Consider the following 13,187-nt stretch of genomic DNA (forward strand, 5'->3'; position numbering starts at 1 on the left):
CACGTAGTGATGTGGTACCACACCGAAACAGTGAGTTAAACCTGGGTTCGATTAATATTTTAGAGGATAGCACCAGTTAGGTCAGGGTCAGGTCTGTTATTTGCCTTCATCTGGCTCATACTTTCGCATTTTTCGCACACTTGTTGTCCAGATCCTGGGCTTTTTCTGGCTTGGATCACGTAGTAATGTGGTACAACACGGAAACTGTGAGTTAAAGCTGGTTCCGATTAATATTTTAGAGGATAACGCCGGATAGGTCTGGGCCAGGTCTGGCATTTGCCATCATCTGGCTCATACTTTCGCAATTTTCGCACACTTGCTGGCCAGATCCTGGGCTTTTTCTGGCTTGGATCACGTAGTAATGTGGTACAACACAGAAACAGTGTGTTAAACCTGGATTCGATCAATATTTTAGAGGATAACACCGGTTAGGTCAGTGTTAGGTTTGGCATTTGCCATCATCTAGCTCATACATTCGCATTTTTCGGATACTTGTTGTCCAGATCCTGGCCTTTTTCTGGCATGGATCACGTTGTAATGCGGTACATCATGGAAAGAGTGCATTATACTTGGACTCGATCAATATTTTAGAAGATAACGCCGGTTAGGTCTGGGTTAGCTCTGGGATTTGCCCTCATCTGGCTCATGTTTTCGCATTCTTCGCATTCTTGTTGGCCAGATCCTGGGCTTTTGCTGGCTTAGATCACGTAGTAGTGTGGTACCACACTGAAACAGTCAATTAAACCTGGATTCGATCAATATTTTACAGGATAACACCGGTTAGGTCAGGGTTAGGTCTGGTATTTGCCATCATCTGGCTCATACTTTCGCAATTTTCGCACACTTGCTGGCCAGATCCTGGGCTTTTTCTGGCTTGGATCACGTAGTAATGAGGTTCCACACAGAAACAGTGGGTTAAACCAGGATTCGATCAATATTTTACAGGATAACGGCGGTTAGGTCAGGGATAGGTCTGGCATTTGCCATCATCTTGCTCATACTTTCGCATTTGTCACATACTTGTTGTTCAGATCCTGGGCTATTTCAGGTGTGGATCACGTAGTGATGTGGTACCACACCGAAACAGTGAGTTAAACCTGGGTTCGATTAATATTTTAGAGGATAGCACCAGTTAGGTCAGGGTTAGGTCTGGTATTTGCCTTCATCTGGCTCATACTTTCGCATATTTCGCATACTTGTTGGCCTGGTCCTGGGCTTTTTCTGGTTTGGATCACGTAGTAATGAGGTACCACACTGAATCAGTGAGTTAAACCTGGGTTTGATTAATATTTCAGAGGATAGCACCTGTTAGGTCAGGGTTAGGTCTGTTATTTGCCTTCATCTGGCTCATACTTTCGCATTTTTCGCACACTTGTTGTCCAGATCCTGGGCTTTTTCTGGCTTGGATCACGTAGTAATGTGGTACAACACAGAAATAGTGGATTAAACCTGGATTCGATCAACATTTTAGAGGATAACGGCGGTTAGTTCAGGGATAGGTTTGGTATTTGCCATCATCTGGCTCATACTTTCGTATTTTTCGAATACTTGTTGGCCAGGTCCTGGGCTTTCTCTGGTTTGGGTCACGTAGTAATGAGGTTCCACACAGAAACAGTGGGTTAAACCAGGATTCGATCAATAATTTAGAGGATAACGCCGGTTAGGTCTGTGTTAGGTCTGGGATTTGCCATGATGTGGCTCATACTTTCGCATTTTTCGCAAACTTTTTGGCCAGATCCCGGGCTTTTTCTGGTTTGGATCACGTTGTAATGCGGTACCGCAATGAATCAGTCAATTAAACCTGGATTCGATCAATATTTTACAGGATAACACCGGTTAGGTCAGGGTTAGGTCTGGTATTTGCCATCATCTGGCTCATACTTTCGCATTCTTCTCATACTGGTTGGCGAGATCCTGGTCTTTTTCTGGTTTGGATCACGTAGTAACGTGGAACCACACGGAAACTGTGAGTTAAAGCTGGTTCCGATTAATATTTTAGAGGATAACGCCGGATAGGTCTGGGTCAGGTCTGGCATTTGCCATCATCTGGCTCATACTTTCGCAATTTTCGCACACTTGCTGGCCAGATCCTGGGCTTTTTCTGGCTTGGATCACGTAGTAATGAGGTTCCACACAGAAACAGTGGGTTAAACCAGGATTCGATCAATATTTTACAGGATAACGGCGGTTAGGTCAGGGATAGGTCTGGCATTTGCCATCATCTTGTTCATACTTTCGCATTTGTCACATACTTGTTGTTCAGATCCTGGGCTATTTCAGGTGTGGATCACGTAGTGATGTGGTACCACACCGAAACAGTGAGTTAAACCTGGGTTCGATTAATATTTTAGAGGATAGCACCAGTTAGGTCAGGGTTAGGTCTGGTATTTGCCTTCATCTGGCTCATACTTTCGCATATTTCGCATACTTGTTGGCCTGGTCCTGGGCTTTTTCTGGTTTGGATCACGTAGTAACGTGGAACCACACGGAAACTGTGAGTTAAAGCTGGTTCCGATTAATATTTTAGAGGATAACGCCGGATAGGTCTGGGTCAGGTCTGGCATTTGCCATCATCTGGCTCATACTTTCGCAATTTTCGCACACTTGCTGGCCAGATCCTGGGCTTTTTCTGGCTTGGATCACGTAGTAATGTGGTACAACACAGAAACAGTGTGTTAAACCTGGATTCGATCAATATTTTAGAGGATAACACCGGTTAGGTCAGGGTTAGGTTTGGCATTTGCCATCATCTAGCTCATACATTCGCATTTTTCGGATACTTGTTGTCCAGATCCTGGCCTTTTTCTGGCATGGATCACGTTGTAATGCGGTACATCATGGAAAGAGTGCATTATACTTGGACTCGATCAATATTTTAGAAGATAACGCCGGTTAGGTCTGGGTTAGCTCTGGGATTTGCCCTCATCTGGCTCATGTTTTCGCATTCTTCGCATTCTTGTTGGCCAGATCCTGGGCTTTTGCTGGCTTAGATCACGTAGTAGTGTGGTACCACACTGAAACAGTCAATTAAACCTGGATTCGATCAATATTTTACAGGATAACACCGGTTAGGTCAGGGTTAGGTCTGGTATTTGCCATCATCTGGCTCATACTTTCGCAATTTTCGCACACTTGCTGGCCAGATCCTGGGCTTTTTCAGGCTTGGATCACGTAGTAATGAGGTTCCACACAGAAACAGTGGGTTAAACCAGGATTCGATCAATATTTTACAGGATAACGGCGGTTAGGTCAGGGATAGGTCTGGCATTTGCCATCATCTTGCTCATACTTTCGCATTTGTCACATACTTGTTGTTCAGATCCTGGGCTATTTCAGGTGTGGATCACGTGGTGATGTGGTACCACACCGAAACAGTGAGTTAAACCTGGGTTCGATTAATATTTTAGAGGATAGCACCAGTTAGGTCAGGGTTAGGTCTGGTATTTGCCTTCATCTGGCTCATACTTTCGCATATTTCGCATACTTGTTGGCCTGGTCCTGGGCTTTTTCTGGTTTGTATCACGTAGTAATGAGGTACCACACTGAATCAGTGAGTTAAACCTGGGTTCGATTAATATTTCAGAGGATAGCACCTGTTAGGTCAGGGTTAGGTCTGTTATTTGCCTTCATCTGGCTCATACTTTCGCATTTTTCGCACACTTGTTGTCCAGATCCTGGGCTTTTTCTGGCTTGGATCACGTAGTAATGTGGTACAACACAGAAATAGTGGATTAAACCTGGATTCGATCAACATTTTAGAGGATAACGGCGGTTAGTTCAGGGATAGGTTTGGTATTTGCCATCATCTGGCTCATACTTTCGTATTTTGCGAAAATACTTGTTGGCCAGGTCCTGGGCTTTCTCTGGTTTGGGTCACGTAGTAATGAGGTTCCACACAGAAACAGTGGGTTAAACCAGGATTCGATCAATATTTTAGAGGATAACGCCGGTTAGGTCTGTGTTAGGTCTGGGATTTGCCATGATGTGGCTCATACTTTCGCATTTTTCGCAAACTTTTTGGCCAGATCCCGGGCTTTTTCTGGTTTGGATCACGTTGTAATGCGGTACCGCAATGAATCAGTCAATTAAACCTGGATTCGATCAATATTTTACAGGATAACACCGGTTAGGTCAGGGTTAGGTCTGGTATTTGCCATCATCTGGCTCATACTTTCGCATTCTTCTCATACTGGTTGGCGAGATCCTGGTCTTTTTCTGGTTTGGATCACGTAGTAACGTGGAACCACACGGAAACTGTGAGTTAAAGCTGGTTCCGATTAATATTTTAGAGGATAACGCCGGATAGGTCTGGGTCAGGTCTGGCATTTGCCATCATCTGGCTCATACTTTCGCAATTTTCGCACACTTGCTGGCCAGATCCTGGGCTTTTTCTGGCTTGGATCACGTAGTAATGAGGTTCCACACAGAAACAGTGGGTTAAACCAGGATTCGATCAATATTTTACAGGATAACGGCGGTTAGGTCAGGGATAGGTCTGGCATTTGCCATCATCTTGCTCATACTTTCGCATTTGTCACATACTTGTTGTTCAGATCCTGGGCTATTTCAGGTGTGGATCACGTAGTGATGTGGTACCACACCGAAACAGTGAGTTAAACCTGGGTTCGATTAATATTTTAGAGGATAGCACCAGTTAGGTCAGGGTTAGATCTGGTATTTGCCTTCATCTGGCTCATACTTTCGCATATTTCGCATACTTGTTGGCCTGGTCCTGGGCTTTTTCTGGTTTGGATCACGTAGTAATGAGGTACCACACTGTATCAGTGAGTTAAACCTGGGTTCGATTAATATTTCAGAGGATAGCACCTGTTAGGTCAGGGTTAGGTCTGTTATTTGCCTTCATCTGGCTCATACTTTCGCATTTTTCGCACACTTGTTGTCCAGATCCTGGGCTTTTTCTGGTTTGGATCACGTAGTAATGTGGTACAACACAGAAATAGTGGATTAAACCTGGATTCGATCAACATTTTAGAGGATAACGGCGGTTAGTTCAGGGATAGGTTTGGTATTTGCCATCATCTGGCTCATACTTTCGTATTTTTCGAATACTTGTTGTCCAGGTCCTGGGCTTTCTCTGGTTTGGGTCACGTAGTAATGAGGTTCCACACAGAAACAGTGGGTTAAACCAGGATTCGATCAATATTTTAGAGGATAACGCCGGTTAGGTCTGTGTTAGGTCTGGGATTTGCCATGATGTGGCTCATACTTTCGCATTTTTCGCAAACTTTTTGGCCAGATCCCGGGCTTTTTCTGGTTTGGATCACGTTGTAATGCGGTACCGCAATGAATCAGTCAATTAAACCTGGATTCGATCAATATTTTACAGGATAACACCGGTTAGGTCAGGGTTAGGTCTGGTATTTGCCATCATCTGGCTCATACTTTCGCATTCTTCTCATACTGGTTGGCGAGATCCTGGTCTTTTTCTGGTTTGGATCACGTAGTAACGTGGAACCACACGGAAACTGTGAGTTAAAGCTGGTTCCGATTAATATTTTAGAGGATAACGCCGGATAGGTCTGGGTCAGGTCTGGCATTTGCCATCATCTTGCTCATACTTTCGCATTTGTCACATACTTGTTGTTCAGATCCTGGCCTTTTTCTGGTTTGGATCACGTTGTAATGCGGTACCGCAATGAATCAGTCAATTAAACCTGGATTCGATCAATATTTTACTGGATAACACCGGTTAGCTCAGGGTTAGGTCTGGTATTTGCCATCATCTGGCTCATACTTTCGCAATTCTCGCATACTTGCTGGCCAGATCCTGGGCTTTTTCTGGCTTGGATCACGTAGTAATGAGGTTCCACACAGAAACAGTGGGTTAAACCAGGATTCGATCAATATTTTAGAGGATAACGGCGGTTAGTTCAGGGATAGGTCTGGAATTTGCCATCATCTGGCTCATACTTTCGCATTTTTCGCATGCTTTTTGGCCAGATCCTGGGCTTTTTCTGGCTTGGATCACGTAGTAATGTGGTACAACACAGAAACAGTGAGTTAAACCTGGATTCGATCAATATTTTAGAGCATAACACCGGTTAGGTCAGGGTTACGTCTGGGATTTGCCTTCATCTGGCTCATACTTTCGCATTTTTCCCATACTTTTTGGCCAGATCCTGGGTTTTCACTGGCTTGGATCACGTAGTAATGTGGTACAACACAGAAACAGTGAGTTAAACCTGGATTCGATCAATATTTTAGAGCATAACACCGGTTAGGTCAGGGTTAGGTCTGGGATTTGCCATCATCTGGCTCATACTTTCGCATTTTTCCCATAATTTTTGACCAGATCCTGGGCTTTTTCTGGCTTGGATCACGTAGTTGTCAGGTACAACACAGAAACAGTGGGTTAAACCTGGATTCGATCAATATTTTACAGGATAACGCCGGTTAGGTCAGGGTTAGGTCTGCGAATTGCCTGCATCTGGCTCATATTTTCGCATTCTTCGCATTCTTGTTGGCCAGATCCTGGGCTTTTTCTGGCTTGGATCACGTAGCAATGAGTTTCCACACAGAATCAGTGGGTTAAACCAGGATTCGATCAATATTTTAGAGGATAACGGCGGTTAGGTCAGGGATAGGTCTGGAATTTGCCATCATCTGGCTCATACTTTCGCAGTTTTCGCATGCTTTTTGGCCAGATCCTGGGCTTTTTCTGGCTTGGATCACGTAGTAATGTGGTACAACAGAGAAACAGTGAGTTAAACCTGGATTCGATCAATATTTTAGAGCATAACACCGGTTAGATCAGGGTTAGGACTGGGATTTGCCTTCATCTGGCTCATGTTTTCGCATTCTTCGCATTCTTGTTGGCCAGATCCTGGGCTTTTGCTGGCTTAGATCACGTAGTAGTGTGGTACCACACTGAAACAGTCAATTAAACCTGGATTCGATCAATATTTTACAGGATAACACCGGTTAGGTCAGGGTTAGGTCTGGGATTTGCCATCATCTGGCTCATACTTTCGCAATTTTCGCACACTTGCTGGCCAGATCCTGGGCTTTTTCTGGCTTGGATCACGTAGTAATGAGGTTCCACACAGAAACAGTGGGTTAAACCAGGATTCGATCAATATTTTACAGGATAACGGCGGTTAGGTCAGGGATAGGTCTGGCATTTGCCATCATCTTGCTCATACTTTCGCATTTGTCACATACTTGTTGTTCAGATCCTGGGCTATTTCAGGTGTGGATCACGTAGTGATGTGGTACCACACCGAAACAGTGAGTTAAACCTGGGTTCGATTAATATTTTAGTGGATAGCACCAGTTAGGTCAGGGTTAGGTCTGTTATTTGCCTTCATCTGGCTCATACTTTCGCATTTTTCGCACACTTGTTGTCCAGATCCTGGGCTTTTTCTGGCTTGGATCACGTAGTAATGTGGTACAACACGGAAACTGTGAGTTAAAGCTGGTTCCGATTAATATTTTAGAGGATAACGCCGGATAGGTCTGGGCCAGGTCTGGCATTTGCCATCATCTGGCTCATACTTTCGCAATTTTCGCACACTTGCTGGCCAGATCCTGGGCTTTTTCTGGCTTGGATCACGTAGTAATGTGGTACAACACAGAAACAGTGTGTTAAACCTGGATTCGATCAATATTTTAGAGGATAACACCGGTTAGGTCAGGGTTAGGTTTGGCATTTGCCATCATCTAGCTCATACATTCGCATTTTTCGGATACTTGTTGTCCAGATCCTGGCCTTTTTCTGGCATGGATCACGTTGTAATGCGGTACATCATGGAAAGAGTGCATTATACTTGGACTCGATCAATATTTTAGAAGATAACGCCGGTTAGGTCTGGGTTAGCTCTGGGATTTGCCCTCATCTGGCTCATGTTTTCGCATTCTTCGCATTCTTGTTGGCCAGATCCTGGGCTTTTGCTGGCTTAGATCACGTAGTAGTGTGGTACCACACTGAAACAGTCAATTAAACCTGGATTCGATCAATATTTTACAGGATAACACCGGTTAGGTCAGGGTTAGGTCTGGTATTTGCCATCATCTGGCTCATACTTTCGCAATTTTCGCACACTTGCTGGCCAGATCCTGGGCTTTTTCTGGCTTGGATCACGTAGTAATGAGGTTCCACACAGAAACAGTGGGTTAAACCAGGATTCGATCAATATTTTACAGGATAACGGCGGTTAGGTCAGGGATAGGTCTGGCATTTGCCATCATCTTGCTCATACTTTCGCATTTGTCACATACTTGTTGTTCAGATCCTGGGCTATTTCAGGTGTGGATCACGTAGTGATGTGGTACCACACCGAAACAGTGAGTTAAACCTGGGTTCGATTAATATTTTAGAGGATAGCACCAGTTAGGTCAGGGTTAGGTCTGGTATTTGCCTTCATCTGGCTCATACTTTCGCATATTTCGCATACTTGTTGGCCTGGTCCTGGGCTTTTTCTGGTTTGGATCACGTAGTAATGAGGTACCACACTGAATCAGTGAGTTAAACCTGGGTTCGATTAATATTTCAGAGGATAGCACCTGTTAGGTCAGGGTTAGGTCTGTTATTTGCCTTCATCTGGCTCATACTTTCGCATTTTTCGCACACTTGTTGTCCAGATCCTGGGCTTTTTCTGGCTTGGATCACGTAGTAATGTGGTACAACACAGAAATAGTGGATTAAACCTGGATTCGATCAACATTTTAGAGGATAACGGCGGTTAGTTCAGGGATAGGTTTGGTATTTGCCATCATCTGGCTCATACTTTCGTATTTTTCGAATACTTGTTGGCCAGGTCCTGGGCTTTCTCTGGTTTGGGTCACGTAGTAATGAGGTTCCACACAGAAACAGTGGGTTAAACCAGGATTCGATCAATAATTTAGAGGATAACGCCGGTTAGGTCTGTGTTAGGTCTGGGATTTGCCATGATGTGGCTCATACTTTCGCATTTTTCGCAAACTTTTTGGCCAGATCCCGGGCTTTTTCTGGTTTGGATCACGTTGTAATGCGGTACCGCAATGAATCAGTCAATTAAACCTGGATTCGATCAATATTTTACAGGATAACACCGGTTAGGTCAGGGTTAGGTCTGGTATTTGCCATCATCTGGCTCATACTTTCGCATTCTTCTCATACTGGTTGGCGAGATCCTGGTCTTTTTCTGGTTTGGATCACGTAGTAACGTGGAACCACACGGAAACTGTGAGTTAAAGCTGGTTCCGATTAATATTTTAGAGGATAACGCCGGATAGGTCTGGGTCAGGTCTGGCATTTGCCATCATCTGGCTCATACTTTCGCAATTTTCGCACACTTGCTGGCCAGATCCTGGGCTTTTTCTGGCTTGGATCACGTAGTAATGAGGTTCCACACAGAAACAGTGGGTTAAACCTGGATTCGATCAATATTTTACAGGATAACGGCGGTTAGGTCAGGGATAGGTCTGGCATTTGCCATCATCTTGTTCATACTTTCGCATTTGTCACATACTTGTTGTTCAGATCCTGGGCTATTTCAGGTGTGGATCACGTAGTGATGTGGTACCACACCGAAACAGTGAGTTAAACCTGGGTTCGATTAATATTTTAGAGGATAGCACCAGTTAGGTCAGGGTTAGGTCTGGTATTTGCCTTCATCTGGCTCATACTTTCGCATATTTCGCATACTTGTTGGCCTGGTCCTGGGCTTTTTCTGGTTTGGATCACGTAGTAATGAGGTACCACACTGAATCAGTGAGTTAAACCTGGGTTCGATTAATATTTCAGAGGATAGCACCTGTTAGGTCAGGGTTAGGTCTGTTATTTGCCTTCATCTGGCTCATACTTTCGCATTTTTCGCACACTTGTTGTCCAGATCCTGGGCTTTTTCTGGCTTGGATCACGTAGTAATGTGGTACAACACAGAAATAGTGGATTAAACCTGGATTCGATCAACATTTTAGAGGATAACGGCGGTTAGTTCAGGGATAGGTTTGGTATTTGCCATCATCTGGCTCATACTTTCGTATTTTTCGAATACTTGTTGGCCAGGTCCTGGGCTTTCTCTGGTTTGGGTCACGTAGTAATGAGGTTCCACACAGAAACAGTGGGTTAAACCAGGATTCGATCAATATTTTAGAGGATAACGCCGGTTAGGTCTGTGTTAGGTCTGGAATTTGCCATGATGTGGCTCATACTTTCGCAATTTTCGCAAACTTTTTGGCCAGATCCCGGGCTTTTTCTGGTTTGGATCACGTTGTAATGCGGTACCGCAATGAATCAGTCAATTAAACCTGGATTCGATCAATATTTTACAGGATAACACCGGTTAGGTCAGGGTTAGGTCTGGTATTTGCCATCATCTGGCTCATACTTTCGCATTCTTCTCATACTGGTTGGCGAGATCCTGGTCTTTTTCTGGTTTGGATCACGTAGTAACGTGGAACCACACGGAAACTGTGAGTTAAAGCTGGTTCCGATTAATATTTTAGAGGATAACGCCGGATAGGTCTGGGTCAGGTCTGGCATTTGCCATCATCTTGCTCATACTTTCGCATTTGTCCCATACTTGTTGTTCAGATCCTGGCCTTTTTCTGGTTTGGATCACGTTGTAATGCGGTACCGCAATGAATCAGTCAATTAAACTTGGATTCGATCAATATTTTACTGGATAACACCGGTTAGCTCAGGGTTAGGTCTGGTATTTGCCATCATCTGGCTCATACTTTCGCAATTCTCGCATACTTGCTGGCCAGATCCTGGGCTTTTTCTGGCTTGGATCACGTAGTAATGAGGTTCCACACAGAAACAGTGGGTTAAACCAGGATTCGATCAATATTTTAGAGGATAACGGCGGTTAGTTCAGGGATAGGTCTGGAATTTGCCATCATCTGGCTCATACTTTCGCATTTTTCGCATGCTTTTTGGCCAGATCCTGGGCTTTTTCTGGCTTGGATCACGTAGTAATGTGGTACAACAGAGAAACAGTGAGTTAAACCTGGATTCGATCAATATTTTAGAGCATAACACCGGTTAGGTCAGGGTTACGTCTGGGATTTGCCTTCATCTGGCTCATACTTTCGCATTTTTCCCATACTTTTTGGCCAGATCCTGGGTTTTCACTGGCTTGGATCACGTAGTAATGTGGTACAACACAGAAACAGTGAGTTAAACCTGGATTCGATCAATATTTTAGAGCATAACACCGGTTAGGTCAGGGTTAGGTCTGTGATTTGCCATCATCTGGCTCATACTTTCGCATTTTTCCCATAATTTTTGACCAGATCCTGGGCTTTTTCTGGCTTGGATCACGTAGTTCTCAGGTACAACACAGAAACAGTGGGTTAAACCTGGATTCGATCAATATTTTACAGGATAACGCCGGTTAGGTCTGGGTCTGGTCTGGTATTTGCCATCATCTGGATCATACTATCGCAATTTTCGCACACTTGCTGGCCAGATCCTGGGTTTTTTCTGGTATGGATCACGTTGTGATGCGGTACATCAGGGAAAGAGTGCATTATACTTGGACTCGATCAATATTTTAGAAGATAACGCCGGTTAGGTCTGGGTTAGCTCTGGGATTTGCCCTCATGTGGCTCATATTTTCGCATTCTTCGCATTCTTGTTGGCCAGATCCTGGGCTTTTGCTGGCTTGGATCACGTAGTAATGTGGTACAACAGAGAAACAGTGAGTTAAACCTGGATTCGATCAATATTATAGAGCATAACACCGGTTAGGTCAGGGTCAGGTCTGGGATTTGCCTTCATCTGGCTCATACTTTCGCATTTTTCCCATAATTTTTGACCAGATCCTGGGCTTTTTCTGGCTTGGATCACGTAGTTATGAGGTACAACACAGAAACAGTGGGTTAAACCTGGATTCGATCAATATTATAGAGCATAACACCGGTTAGGTCAGGGTTAGGTCTGGGATTTGCCATCATCTGGCTCATACTTTCGCATTTTTCCCATAATTTTTGACCAGATCCTGGGCTTTTTCTGGCTTGGATCACGTAGTTATGAGGTACAACACAGAAACAGTGGGTTAAACCTGGATTCGATCAATATTTTACAGGATAACGCCGGTTAGGTCTGGGTCTGGTCTGGAATTTGCCATCATCTGGCTCATACTTTCGCAATTTTCGCATACTTGTTGGCCAGATGCCGTGTTTTTTCTGCATTGGATCACGTAGTAATATGGTACTACACAGAAACAGTGAGTCAAACCTGGATTCGATCAATATTTTAGAGGATAACGCCGGTTGGGTCTGTGTTAGGTCTGGGATTTGCCTTCATCTGGCTCATACTTTCGCATTTTTCCCATACTTTTTGGCCAGATCCTGGGTTTTCACTGGCTTGGATCACGTAGTAATGTGGTACAACACAGAAACAGTGAGTTAAACCTGGATTCGATCAATATTTTAGAGCATAACACCGGTTAGGTCAGGGTTAGGTCTGGGATTTGCCATCATCTGGCTCATACTTTCGCATTTTTCCCATAATTTTTGACCAGATCCTGGGCTTTTTCTGGCTTGGATCACGTAGTTATCAGGTACAACACAGAAACAGTGGGTTAAACCTGGATTCGATCAATATTTTACAGGATAACGCCGGTTAGGTCTGGGTCTGTTCTGGTATTTGCCATCATCTGGCTCATACTATCGCAATTTTCGCACACTTGCTGGCCAGATCCTGGGTTTTTTCTGGTATGGATCACGTTGTAATGCTGTACATCAGGGAAAGAGTGCATTATACTTGGACTCGATCAATATTTTAGAAGATAACGCCGGTTAGGTCTGGGTTAGCTCTGGGATTTGCCCTCATGTGGCTCATATTTTCGCATTCTTCGCATTCTTGTTGGCCAGATCCTGGGCTTTTGCTGGCTTGGATCACGTAGTAATGTGGTACAACAGAGAAACAGTGAGTTAAACCTGGATTCGATCAATATTATAGAGCATAACACCGGTTAGGTCAGGGTTAGGTCTGGCATTTGCCTTCATCTGGCTCATACTTTCGCATTTTTCCCATACTTTTTGGCCAGATCCTGGGTTTTCACTGGCTTGGATCACGTTGTAATGTGGTAAAACACAGAAACAGTGAGTTAAACCTGGATTCGATCAATATTTTAGAGCATAGCACCGGTTAGGTCAGGGTTAGGCCTGCGAATTGCCTGCATCTGGCTCATATTTTCGCATTCTTCGCATTCTTGTTGGCCAGATCCTGGGCT

Source organism: Colletes latitarsis, chromosome 12 (genome assembly GCF_051014445.1).
Source record: "Colletes latitarsis isolate SP2378_abdomen chromosome 12, iyColLati1, whole genome shotgun sequence".
NCBI lineage: Eukaryota > Metazoa > Arthropoda > Insecta > Hymenoptera > Colletidae > Colletes > Colletes latitarsis.